The 12,488-nt window shown below is 44.9% G+C and overlaps 1 protein-coding gene across 7 annotated transcripts in view; it reads right to left on the minus strand.

Moving 5' to 3' along the window:
• OTOA (otoancorin) overlaps positions 1 to 5,812 on the minus strand; it is a 65,578-nt gene extending 59,766 nt beyond the window's left edge. For all 7 annotated transcript variants that reach the window (XM_036097351.2, XM_036097349.2, XM_036097347.2 and 4 more), the window contains exon 1: positions 5,747 to 5,812. The gene's annotated coding sequence lies outside the window, so the exon portion shown is untranslated. The remainder of the gene's footprint in view (positions 1 to 5,746) is intronic.
• Between the last annotated feature and the right edge of the window lie 6,676 nt (positions 5,813 to 12,488).

Here is a 12,488-nt window from a genome sequence, read left to right on the forward strand (position 1 = left end):
TCTCCCTCTGCCCCTTCCCCTGCTCATGCTTGCTCTCTCTCTCTGTCAAATAAATAAATAAAATCTTAAAAAAAAAAAAAAAGATACCACTACATATACTAGAATGGCTAAAAGTTAAGAAGACTGACAATACCAAGTATTGATGATGATGTGGAGCAAGAAGAGCCTCTTTGGAAAACTGTTCGGCAGTGTCTTACACAGTTAAATATGCAATACTCTATGATCCACAAATTCCACCCCTGGGTATTTATCCAAGAGAAATTAAAACTTACGTCCACACAAACACTTGTACAGTTTCATTCATAATAGCCCAAAACCGAAAACAACTCAATTGTCTAGGCAGAGGTGAAAGATTCAATACGTATCATTCAATGCAACATCACTCACCAATAAAAATAAGTTGGACTTTTGCTTCCAGGTCTGATGGGAGGAGATAAACCCTCCTGCCTTAAATAATTAGAAAACCAACCAAAACAATGAAGCGAAGGCTTCCAGACATTGGACAACAGGTAGCACAAGACCGAGATTCTAAGAGAAAGGAAACCATTGACATCAAAATATATATTGGTCTCTGCTCTGGGTTCCTGGCACAGAGTTCCCAAAACCTTAGTAAATTCCTACGTGGTAAAAGTACTAGGAGCATCTTTTGTTCCATTGAAGCGACTCTGGGTGGGCTCCTGGTTGGCTCCTGGATGGGGACTGGTCACCAGAAAAACCAAGCCATGATTCTCTAGCCCCACCCCCATCCTCCAGAGAAGAGGGAGGGGCTGAAAATGGAGTTAATAATTGATCATGCCTGTGTGACGAAGCCTCCATAAAATCCCAATAGTATAGGGCTTAGGAGCTTTCAGGTTGGTGAACACATCCACATCAGGAAGGTGACACACCCCAACTCCACAGGGACAGAAGCTCTTGCACTGGGGACCCTCCCAGACCTTGTCATATGTATCTCTTCATCTAGCTATTCATCTAGCTCTTCATCTATATCTTTCATCGTATCTTCTCATAAACTGGTAAAAGTAAGTGTTTCCCTAAGTTCTGTGAGCTGCTCAAGCAAATTGACCAAACCTGAGGAAGAGGTTGTGAGAACCTCAGATTTGTAGCTGTTGGACAGTTGGTTAGGTTCTGACAGGATGCCTGGAGGCCAGCAACGAGGAGGTCATGGCCAGCTATCGGGAAGGTCAGAGCCCTGTCCTGGCAGCACGCCACAGGAAGCCAGATCAAACCAGCCAGGCCCAAGATGGCGGATGCCATGACAGGAAACCCCTGGCCAAATTAGAAAGAAAAATCACAAAACCCTGCTTGCCGCCCCAAGTCATGACTATTTCACCCCTGAGTTGACAGCTGTCAGAAAGGATAGAAACCCGACCCTCACGACAGGCAGCTCTCTTGCGCGCTCTCTCTTGAGTACTCTCTCTCTCTCCCTCTCTAGAGCTCGCTGCTCTCATATCTCGAGAGTGTGCTTTGCACTTTAATAAACTTTCCCGCTTGTGTTAGTCATCCACCGAGCTGTGGGTCTGTCCTCGAGTTCATTCTCATGACAAGACCAAGAACCTTCGGTGACTCCTTCGGGTCTGGCTGGGTCGAGGCCCCAGGGCCCGGGGTCTCCCTAGTTCACCTGGCAACAGAGCCACCTCACACAGAAGTTGTGGGCAACCTGGAGACCTACTGTGTGGAAACCTGTTGTGTGGAAACCTGGAGACCTACTACCTACTCGCTACCTGGAGTTTGCTTCCTTGAAACGGCTCCTAGTGCGGGAATGGTGGGCACGGTGCACATTCCAAGGACAGGGGAGGGGATGAGGAGCCTCCGATTACCGGGCGCCAGCTCCCGGGTGCACCCGACAGTCCTGTGATCTCTCAAATGACCCCCCCCGAACAAGGGGTCACCAAACCACAACCCAAATTCAAACAAGCCGCCTGGTTTTCTGGGGCTCACAAGCTATTTTTTTATTTTTTATTTTATTTTTTTAAAGATTTTATTTATTTATTTGACAGAGAGAGACACAGCGAGAGCAGGAACACAAGCAGGGGGAGTGGGAGAGGGAGAAGCAGGCTTCCTGCTGAGCAGGGAGCCCGATGCGGGGTTTGATCCCAGGACCCTGGGATCATGACCCGAGCCGAAGGCAGACGCTTAACAACTGAGCCACCCAGGTGCCCCTCATAAGCTATTTTTTTAAATAGTTAAAAAAAAAAGGCGATATCTCTCGACACATGGGAATTTCATGTATGAAATTTATATGTTAGTGTCCATAAGCAAAGTTGTAAGGGAATCGGGCCAGGCCCGTTCATGCCAGTATCGTCTGTGGCTGCTTCCAAGCTTCAGTGGCAGGGCTGAATCAGTGCAACAGAGACCAGTGTGGTCTACAAAGCCGAAAATATTTCTTCTCTGTTCCTCTGCTGAAAAAGTTCGCCAAGCGACACACGTACATATTTACAGAAGAAATGTGGTGTTTGAGAGATGGCTTCAAAATAATAGGGGAGGAGGGAGGTGGGAGGTGAGGATGGGTTTGCCAGTGGAAGCTAGGTGATGAGTACATGAGGTTCATTATACTCTTATGTCTGCTTTTGTATGTGTTTGAAATTCTGCACATATATGATTTTTAAAAGAAAAAGCAACGGAAGAGACTGTGTGTTTTTAGTGAGAGAGTGTGGAGAGATGAGGGGGAAAGGAGATGGAAGCTGCCAGGAGGGGAGGAACTAGGGGGGGAAACAGGTGGGGATGGGTCCTTCAGGTCAAGTGGAAGGAGGGGGGAACCCCTCAAAATCTGTTTATGGGTCAAATCAGATGAAAACTGGGAGCTGCCCTTTTTGCTTCACCTGACTCTCAGGCAGCCCACATCCCAATGACGGGATACTACCCTCTTGGGGTATTAACAGGAACTTGAAGGGAACCCCCATCATGCCCACCCACGCTTTCCTGAGATTATTTTATAGGCGGCCCTGTATTCTTTCTTACAGATTTCCCTGGTATTATCTAGCTTGTTAAGCAAATGGATCCTCTAACCCCCAAGGGGACTTCCACAATCAGCTTTGCAAACAATTATGCTCATTTTACTGCCCAGGGCAAAAACAAACTGAAACTTTTGAAACCTACAAACACCAAAAGGCACACATTCCAACAGATTTTGAGGGAAGGGGATCCCAAAGCCCTTTGTAGATGTGTTCTGCCCCACCAATCCCACCCCCCAGCTGGTACATTCAACTCTCATAATAACTCTCACTGGGTTGGGGGTCTTTTGGGCTTTAGGGGAAACTTTGGCCCTTTTTTCTTCCCTTCCCTTTGGTCAGCTGCCCTGGGGCATTGGCCTCATTCATAATTCTCCAGTTTCCCAGACAATGAGGCTTCTTGTGCTTTATTGCCAGGGTCTCCCTATTAACTCAACGGAGAGGTATAGGATTACTGAAACAGATGCCCCGCTTTCTGCTGCACATAATGTCTTCGTTCCAAGGAAACCCCAGAGCATCACCAGTATGGGATTTGGTTTTAATTAAAAGCCCTTTGGGTCACTCTCTTTCAGGAGATTGGCCAGAAGGATTGAATGGACTGTGCAGGGCAATAATGATTTGGGGGGTTGACCGTTGTCTCCATGGGCCCCTCCCCCTCCCCACCAAAGGCTCCCCACTGCAGACTGGCAGAAATCAAGCAGGCTAGGGGCTGCTTTGGTGGAACCTAAAATGCAAACAGCAACAATAACCACAAACCAGAAATGAACACAGTTTCCTGAGCAACAGGGAGCGAGCGTTTGGATGAGCAGGGAGACCAACCACCCTGGTTTCCTGGGACTGAGGGGTTCTCCTGGGACACGCGGTTCACTTTTAAAACAGGAAAAGTTGCAGGCAAACCAGGATAAGTTGGTCACCCTACGGATGAGAGACATTTCATCCTCTGTGAAACTTGCTGAAATGCTGGGGGGTTTTCCCCAATGCTGGCACACCCCATCCCAGACACAAACCAACAATTCGCAATTACATGGAGTTTTACTGTCTGTAAAGCAGCTCCGTTTAAGGTCTGCATCATGGACCCACATTTATGGGCCATCCAGATACCAACGTGGAGATTTTCCACCCCTCTCCCCAAAAATTACAATACAATTTTCATTGCTATCAGTGCGAAGTGGGCTAACTGGTCTGGCTTGCAGAACGCCAGGCTGATTGAACTGGATTTGGTGTTAGAATGGCCAGGCTCACAGTGGGTACAGAACTCAAAGGAGTGGTTACTTTCTGGACTAGAGGACGGAGGCCTGAGCTCCTGCCCCAGCCCCTCCCTTGATGGGAAGACTCTGGACAGTCATTCCCCTTCCATTCTTTTGGTCTCAGGAGAGCAAAATGGAAGGCTTGGGATTCTGTGATAAAAGGAGAGGAAGAAAGTTCTCACTGAGCATCTGCCTCGTGCCGGCATCACGCCAGGCCCTCCCTTCATTTATTCTCCCCATCAGCGCCAGGCTTTTCTCCACTGGGTTTCACAGATGAGTTCTGTGGGCACATGAGGTCACATAGCAAGCAAATGAACAGCACGCAAATGACAGAAAGGCAGTCCCAATGCAGGACTGCCCGGCTCCATAGTAGTCCTAATTCCAGGAACCACCAAACGAGAGAGAACGAAGCATATGCCCCTCTACATACACTGTCTCACTGAATCCTTGCAGAACCCTTTTCCTTTTTTAAAGATTTTATTTATTTATTTGTCAGAGAAAGAGCGCGAGCAAGCACAAGCAGGGGTTGCGGCTGGCAGAGGGGGAAGCAGGCAGAGGGAGAAGCAGGAACCCGACGCGGGACTCAATCCCAGCACCCTGGGATCATGACATGAGCTGAAAGCAGACACTTAACCTTCTGAACCACCCAGGCGCCCCAAACCTTTGAGGCAAATATTACCATTACTGCTACTTCAGAGAGGAGGAAACACGTTCCAAGGAGTCAAATGACCGGCCCAAGGTCACACACTACCGAGTGGAAGGGCCGTTCCCAAACCCAGAGCCAAAAGATCCAAAGCGTTGACCAGCTTTGCTCCCCAGCCTTCCTGCTCAGCACCTGGAACCTCAAACTCCAGGTGGCAGGAGCCTTCTCAAGGATAGGAGCGCCGCTTTAATTTGGACCCACCCAACTTGTGCTCTTCAACGAAGTCCTTAACCTCTCTGGGCTTGCATTTTCTCTTCTGTACAATGGGTATGGCAACAGTACCTTCCTCACCAAGACTCTGTAAACATTTTTCAAGTTCATAAATTTATCCAGTGCGCAGTCGGTGCTGAATTTGCTTTAACTACACTTGCCCATTTCTTGCTCACAACAGCTATGAGCTAAAATATGGAAAATATGTAAAGAATTTGCCTCGTATAGAAAATAGGTAAAGAACGGAGCCCAGCACTGGCACATAGAATCACTCGATGAACAGTAGCTATTATTACTGATGCTATTGTTTTTACGGCTATTATTATTACAAACCATCACTGCCATCACTGCTGTTCTTGTTACTACTATTAAGTGGGTTCGAAGCCCTTTCCTGGAAGTTTGTGCACGCTCTCCCTCCCATGGACGCCCCCCCCCCCCCAAGAGCCCTTAAAGCTGCGATTGCCCTCGGCCCACTCTCCTTTCTCTGTCTCCACTGCCGCCCGCGCCCGCGCCCCGGCCCCATGAACCCCTTGGGCCCCTTCCCTGGGGAGGACCCGCGGCGCGCCCCCAACCCGCGCACGTCCCCTGCGCTCGGTCTCGCGGGGTCCTCCGCCCGGGGACCGCCGCGCGCGCCTCACCTGCGGTGCCCGCTCGGCCGCTCTGAGTCCCGCGCGCAGGGGGGCCGCGGGGCGGGGCCGCAGGGCTCCCCCGGGGCGGCCGGAGAGGCGGGGGCGGCGCCAGCCTGCGTGGCGCGACCTCCTCCCCGCTGGCTTCGAGAGGAAACCCCCGCACAGAGAGCCGGGCGGGGGCGGGGGGTCGCAGAGCCGAGCGTGCCAGACGCAGACGCACGGAATGCACGCCGCCTGGCCCCTCTCTGAGATTGCGGCCGGCCAGGGAGGATGAAGAGCTGAAGACAGAGCCACCATAGGGCGCCTGGGTGGCTCAGTCGTTAAGTATCTACCTTCAGCTCAGGTCATGACCCCGGAGTCCTGGGATCGAGCCCCGCATCGAGCCCCGCATCGAGCCCCGCATCGAGCCCCGCATCGAGCCCCGCATCGGGCTCCCTGCTCGGCGGGAAGCCTGCTTCTCCCTCTCTCACTCCCCCTGCTTGTGTTCCTTCTCTCACTGTGTCTCTCTCTATCAAATAAATAAAATCTTTAAAAAAGAAAAAGAGCCAGCACTTGCAACGTGGGACTTTATTTGATCCGGATGCAAACAGACTGTTAAAAAATTATGACAGTTGGAGCAGTGTGGTCACTGGATAGGCAAAAGTGAAGTTTTTAGGTGTGAGCATTGTAATGTGGTTCTCTTAAAAGTCCTTCTCTTTTGTAGATATATGTCTGCAAAACTGAAACATGATGTCTGGGATTTGCTTGGAAGTGAAGGGGTCCCGAAGCGGCAGGAGCCTAGGTGAAACAAGATTGAGCCATGCGTGGATAATCGTTGAAACCAGTGAAGAGGGGTAATTATTACCTTTCTTCCTTTTTAAGTGCTTGGGATTTTTCCATAATGAAATTTTTTTTTGAATAATAAGAACTGTGAATATGTTCAGACCGGTTGGTCTGTAAATGTGACCTGATTTATCTGAAGGGAAAAAGAAAAATTCCTCCCAAGTTAAAAAAGGCTCGTGCACCAAAATATTTACTGCCCCAGCATTAAGTATATACACACACAGCAAGTGGTGGTAGAAAAAGACCCAATGTAAGTGTACACCAATAAAGAAATGGTTACATCAAGTGTGATACAGCAACTCTATGGGTTACATAGCCATTAAAATGGGCATTAACAAAGACCATGTAATAGTAATACAAGGAAATGATTTTAGAACCCCAAAAAGTCAAATGTTAAGTTAATATGCACTTTTATTAAAACTGGAAGGGAGTCGATTGAAGTGTTACGGTTTGGGATTATGCATAACTTTTACCTCTTTTCTAGTGAAAATAGAATTGTGAATTCTAGAGATTTCCTTGCAATCCTTCATATTTAACAAAACACATCTCAATACCTGAACTTTTTAAAATAGTTAAAATGCCTAATGCCGACATTATTTTGTCATTGGCAAAATTAGAGATTCTCTTCAGAAATGACCACCTAGGGGCACCTGGGTGGCTCAGTCTTTAACCATCTGCCTTCGGCTCAGGTCATGATCCCAGGGCCCTGGGACAGAGCCTCACATCTGACTCCCTGCTCAGCGGGAAGCCTGCTTCTCCCTCTCCCACTCCCCCTGCTTGTGTTCCCTCTTGCTGTGTCTCTCTCTCTGTCAAATAAATAAAATCTTAAAAAAAAAAAGAGAAAGAAATGGCCACCTGTACTGTTCTGTTGCTCATCCGGTCAATATTTATATAATGCTAGTGTTTAGTGTTCTCAAAAAAAAAAAAAATTCTTTTATCCCCAGCTCTTGGTTTAATCCTTTAAACAAGAAGCTCACTCTCAAGCCTTAAATGTTGGGAAATGTCTTTCATCCTTTGTCAAGTTTTGATTTAGAAAACAGGTGTCTATGAGTTTCACATGATTCATCCTGGAAGGGTAAGAGTATCTTTTCATTTTTACATTTTTTTAATGTTAAAAGTTTATAAATGTGTGTGGGGGGAGGTACATACGTGTGTAGAAAAAGTCTGAAAGGGCATATACTAAAATGTTAATACTGGTTCTCTCAGGGTTGTAGGCTAGGTGAAGTTTATTTGCACTTTCTTCTTTTCACCTGTGTGTATTTCTACTTTGTCTATAACAAACATGTTACTTATAATGCAAAAGCCAGTAGGGCTTTATGATCAGTCACAGCCACGTTATAAATAATAAAAACAAGGCAGCAGGGGTGCCTGACTGGCTTAGTTGGTAAAGCATGTGATTCTTGACCTTGGGGTTGTGAGTTCAAGCCTCATGTTGGGTATGGAGCTTACATTAAAAAATTAAAATTAAATTTTTAAAACTAAAAAAAAAAATGGTGGCAAAATCAAGTGTAGGAAAACCTGTTTTGTTCTGCTGAGTATAAAAAGGACGGCCAATGTATTCTCAACCACCTCAACTCTACCATTTGAAAAATGTTGAGGTCAGTTGAAGGGTATTTAAAGCCAATATTCTGAAAACAAAACAAGACACAATATTCTGTGTTGACTTCTAAACAGGCTATAAGAAAACAACATTCGGGCATTGTACCTGCTCTTAATTATTTTCCAGAACTTAAGAAGTGTAGATGTATAAGGCATTCCAATTTTACATGGTCATTTATTGGGGGGGGGTAAATCCTTTCATTTTTGCATATATTCAAAATGATTTTTAAATGGTCTTGTAACAAAAATACTGTTTTTTAGTTCATGAGACTACAGCATACTGACTCTAAAATCCAGAGGGAAATCTTAAGTTCTAGTTATGTAACAGGACTCTCCTAATTCTCCAAAAGTATAAAATGTCATAGCTAAAAAGAAGTACTTTGATATCAGTGAGCACGGATTCCAATTCAGTGATATCAATATAAATAGCGAGCCACAAAGCACAAATTACTAGTAAATGAAACCCAATGGCATACGAGTTGTGCTATAAAAACAAATCATAGGGAATCCAAATCAAACCCACAATGAGATAACACCTCACATCCATTAGGATGGCTACTTATGAAGAAAAACAGAAAAGAACAAGCATTTGGAAGAATGTGGAGAAATTGGAACCCTGTGCAGTGTTAGGAGTGTAAATGGTGCAGTGGAAAACAGTATGGCAATTCCTAAAAAAAGTAAACAGGGAATTCCCATATGACCCAGCAGTTGCACTTCTGAGCATATACTCAAAAGAAGTGAAAGCACTTCTCTTGACAAGCACTGGGTGATATATGGAGCTGCTGAATCGCTATACCGTACACCTGAAACTAATATAACTCTATATGCTAACTAACTATGCTGGAATTAAAAAATTTTTAAAAAGGGGGTGCCTGGGTGGCTCAGTTGTTAAGTGTCTGCCTTCGGCTCAGGTCATGATCCCAGGGTCCTGGGATCGAGCCCCGCATCGGGCTCCCTGCTCCGTGGGAAGCCTGCTTCTCCCTCTCCCACTCCCCCTGCTTGTGTTCCCTCTCTCGCTATATCTGTGAAATAAATAAATGAAATACTTTTTTAAAAAAAGGAAAAATTTTGACACATGCTACCACATGGCTGAACCTTGAGAACGTTATGCTGAGTGAAATAACCCTGTCACAAAAGGACAAATGCTGTATGATTCCACATACATGAGCAACCTAGAGTAGTCAAATTCATAGAAAACAGAATGGTGGCTTCCAGGGGCTAGAGGAATGGGAAGTCGTTAATGGGCACAGAGTTTCAGTTTTACGAGATGAATAGTTCTAAAGATAGCCGGTGATGGTTGCACAGTATGAATGTACTAAATACCACTGAACTGTACACCTAAAGATGACTAAGGTGGTAAATTTTGTTATGTTTATTTTACTACAACTTAAAAAAAATTGGAAGATAGATAATGGGGTCATGTCAGCAAACACTAATAATTATTTATTTGAGAGCAACAGAGCATAAGCAGGGTGAAGGGCAGAGGGAAAAGCAGACTTCCCGCTGAGCAGGGAGCCTGACGCGAGACTCGATCCCGGAATCCCAGGATCATGACCTGAGTCGAAGGCAGACACTCAACCAACTGAGCCACCCAGGCGCCCCTAATAATTTTTAAAGTAAGCAACTAAATGGGATACGATATTCTGAATTGGCTCCTAAAACAGAAGAAGTTCATTAATGGGAAAATGGGCAAAATCCCAGTACTGGCGTTTACTTAATATACCAATGCTAATTTCTTAGTGTTAACAAACACACCATGGCTACATAAAGCGTTAACATTAGGGAAACGAGGTAAAAGGTGTACAGGAACTCTCTGTGCTATCTCCGTAAGATTTCTCCAAATCTAACATTATATGAAAATAAAAATTTATTTAAAAATAAATTTTTAAAGAGCAAGTGACAACTTAAAAAAGTTCAGATTAATTCCTACATAGTAGACAAAGACAACACAAATATATTAGAATTGATAAAGGAAGCAGCAAAATATGAATGCCTATACATAGCTACAGTAGATATGAAATTTTAATTTTTATTGTGCCGTTCACTGTCGCCTATCGCCTCATCATCCACTAACTGCAAAAAGGCAGGCTGTTGAATTTTATATTGCGGCAATATTTCCTTAATGATTCTGGGTGCATATTTTCACTTAGATTACGAACAAATGTTTCTTAGCGTGGGTACAATGTGAACTTCCTTCTGCCAATTCCTGCCATTTTGTCTTTTAAGTTGGTTGTAAGGTTGTGAGCATCCCGTTTCAGGTCAATTTTAAGCCAAGTATGTGCTCAGTGGGTGCCTAGGTAGTGCAAGTCAGACCAGACAGCCCCGACTCGGCGCAGGGTCTTCCAGCTGTAATATGGAGGCACTGGCTAGAAGCGAATTTGGGGGTACACAGCCATCTGCACAAACGTGGGGGATCACTTCAGCCACTGGAAGTCCATGTTGAATATGTGCTGCAGTTGTTAGAGAAAAGGACCATGAAACACTTCAATCAGTAACCAAGTAGTGGGAAGCAATTGATGAAAACATCTTCAGTAATGAGTCTATTTCAACGCTGTACTCAGATCTAAGGGAAAACAAAGTTTTAATCAGAAAGATGACTTGAAACAACTAAGTTTCAGTTTATTTCCCAGCCCAGCTTCTTTGCTGTTAAAGGTCAACTGCGTAGAAACTGGTAAGACATATAGAAGGGCAAAATACACTATCGCTTTTAACTACTCTGCACAAGGGAGAAATGACTGAGGGTATTGTACCTTCTCTCCTTCCCGTCTCTGCAACCAGTGGCTCAACACTCAAGGGGCTCGTGCTGCAGGTGCAAGGGGCTGTGAATCACAGGTGCAGCTTGCCTTGCCTTTCCCCGTGACCTTCCAGGTCAATAGGTTAACTTGCTTTGACCACAAATAGAGCTCCTCTTAATTTCTCCAGCACAACCTTAAATTTGATATGAAGCACTTACACGAGGAATGGTGCAGACAAGAAGGCAGCTTTATTGTACTTTGGGGAAAAGAACAGGATTCCATTTGGGGGGGGGCAGGCGGAAGCCATTGACACTCAGTAAGCAACACTGCCACCTAGTGGAGTGGCGACACACCACCAAGACTTTCAAGACCAAGTATCAAATGTGCTAGGATTTGCTGGTTTAAATTTTCATCCTTTTTTTTTTTTTTTTTTTTAAAGATTTTATTTATTTGAGAGAGAGAGTCACAGCGAGAGAGGGAACACAAGCAGAGGGGGTGGGAGAGGGAGAAGCAGGCTTCCTGCCGAGCAGGGAGCCCGATGTGGGGCTCGATCCCAGGATCCAGGGATCATGACCTGAGCTGAAGGCAGACGCTTAACGACTGAGCCACCCAGGCGCCCCTAAATTTTCATCCTAAAACCGAACTGTTAGTATATTGGTCTTCAGAGAACCTGATTTTGAGAAACTATTTGTATCTCTGAAATGCATAAATGAGTGTGCTTTCTCTGCTTTTTGGGGGGATAAAGAAGCGAGGTTTTTTTTTAATAGACCATCAAATTAATTCTTGATTTCACAATTATGAAACACTTTGCAGCAACCTGCCTCTTTGAACATCCATTACTCTTGCACTCTTGTTCGACAGTCTAAACAGCAAGATTATGACAGTTTATAAAGAAACAAAACTCAACTGTTTAAGAACAACATTAAGTTTACTCATTTCCTCTATTTTTATAATCCAGGGTGCTAAGTATTCGCATTTCACTTATTTGAATTCCTGGGAGGAAAAAAAGCACTAGAATGCACCAATAACAATTTTGCATAAATCATATAACCCAACTCTTCTTATGACAACACAATAACAGTGGAAGATATTGGTGTGAGGATGTGGGAATGTAATAATAAAGTAATTCTTCTCAAGGCTTTCATTCTCCTTTATACCCAGGTGTTGCAGTAAATGTGTTGACTTGATGACTTCTATGAGCATATAAATGAGAATATTTAATGAAACACCTGGCTGAAAAAAAGAAATAAAGTCATGAGAATAACATATTGTTAATAACCACAATCTCAAATCCGTGCCTCTGTTATTACTGAGATTTTAGATTCTGGGTTAAGTGCTCTGCTCTCTTTGGAATATGCACAATGGTTATTGATCTCGCTAATGAGTTCCTCTATTGCAACATTTGGGGGTATATGGCTGGAGGCACTCACGGATTCTAGAATGTAGGAGTCTGACAGGGTCTTCATCAATCCATATTCTTGGCAAATAAACTCAGTTACGGATTTCAGGAAGAACCAGGTTCTGGGAAAGAGGTATACACATGTAGAGTAAGAAGTGGAATTAAAACATTTTTAGGCTGCATTTTGTCAGCAGCC

The sequence above is a fragment of the Halichoerus grypus genome, chromosome 6 (genome assembly GCF_964656455.1).
Source record: "Halichoerus grypus chromosome 6, mHalGry1.hap1.1, whole genome shotgun sequence".
NCBI classification, from domain to species: Eukaryota; Metazoa; Chordata; class Mammalia; order Carnivora; family Phocidae; genus Halichoerus; species Halichoerus grypus.